This window comes from Carlito syrichta, unplaced genomic scaffold (assembly GCF_000164805.1).
Source record: "Carlito syrichta isolate Samal-C Ts95f unplaced genomic scaffold, Tarsius_syrichta-2.0.1 Scaffold302718, whole genome shotgun sequence".
NCBI lineage: Eukaryota > Metazoa > Chordata > Mammalia > Primates > Tarsiidae > Carlito > Carlito syrichta.
Genome location: NW_007246814.1, coordinates 196,484 through 198,065, shown reverse-complemented (window position 1 = coordinate 198,065; position 1,582 = coordinate 196,484).

Sequence of the window (1,582 nt, the reverse complement as noted above, 5' to 3'; positions counted from 1 at the left end):
TGGGCAGGATGCAGTGGTTCATGCCTGTAATCCCAACACTTTGGGAGGCGGTGGTGAGAGAATTGTCTAAGCTCAGGGATTTGAGATCAGCCTGGGAAACTTGGCAAGACCTCATCTATACAATAAATAAAAAAATTAGCCAAGAATGTATGGTGGTGCACATCTGTAGTTCCAGCTACTTGGAAGGCTGAGGAGGAAAGATCGGCTGAGCCCAGTAGCTCCAGGCTATGGTAACTGTGACAGTGCCACTGCACTCCAGACTGGGCGACAGAGTGAGACTGACTCTAAATAAAAGCTATGTTGCTATGTTGCTCAGGCTGGTTTTGAACTCCTGGCCTCAAGCTACCCTTCTGCCTTGGCCTCCCAAAGTGCTGGGATTACAAGCATTAGCCACCACACCTGGCTAATATCTCCAGTTTTAAAAATAAAAATCTTGAGTTTTTGGGGTCTTAATTCATCACAGGGTGGAGTATTCTCAGAGACGACTGAAAGTTTGTCAAGGTTTCTAAGGCACCTACCCCAACCCGGCTGTCAGGTTGTGGGGGGCAGCCAAGCCCCTACTCAACCCTCTGCACCATCTGTTTCTCAGCCCAAGTGTGAACTCTTCCTCTTTCCTTTGACTTTTTCTTCAGCGTTTGTTCTCTCAACGTGAGGCCCTTTGATCTCCTGGACAAGAGAGAAAGAAAAGGGGATTTGTAAAGCCCTGAAGTTCTTCTTACTTTTAATGTGGGTTTCTTTGTTGTGAGCAATCCTTGTCCCAATACCACTGGGCTGCTAGGGAAAAAGTTAGTGGGATAGGGCTTGGAAGAAGGTGTGGATGGGGAGGCTCAGAGGACTCTTCCGATGACAGACCAGGGAAGGCAGGACCAAGGAGTTGGAGAAAATGTCCAGGATATCTGGGTTCAAATCCACGCCCTGCCTCTCACTAGCCCTGCGGTCTTGGGTGAGTTGGTCTAATTCCCTGTACCCAGTTTCATTATCTACAAAACGAGGATAATGACAGCTCCTGGGTCATAGGACTGGTGTTGGGATTAAATGAGTTAATATGTGCAAAATGCTTGGAACAGTTTCTGATAGGTAAATGTGAGCTATAACAATTATTATCAGCTGATGGCTCACATCAGTACTTTGAGAGGCTGAAGAGGGAGGATTGCTTGAGCCCAGAAGTGTGAAACTAGCCTAGGCAACAAACCAGACCTTGTCTCTACATAAAATACAAGAATTAGGCTGGGTGTGGTGGCTTAAGCCTGTGATCCCAGCACTTTGGGAGGCTGAAGTGAGGGGATTGCCTGGGCCCGCGGGTTTGAGACCCGCCTGGGCAACTTGGCGCGACCTCATCTCTACAATAAATCAAAAATTATTCTGGTGTGGCAGCAGGCATTTGTAGTTCTAGTTACTTGGATGGTTGAAGCGGAAGGATTGCCTGAACCCAGCAGGTTGACCCTGGGGTGGCCATGAGTGTGCCACTGCACTCCAACCTGGACAATGGAATGAGACGCCAACTCAAAAAAACAAAAAGAAGTAGTTCGGCATGGTGGTGTGCACACATAGTCCCAACTATTCGGGAAGCTGAGGCAGAAGA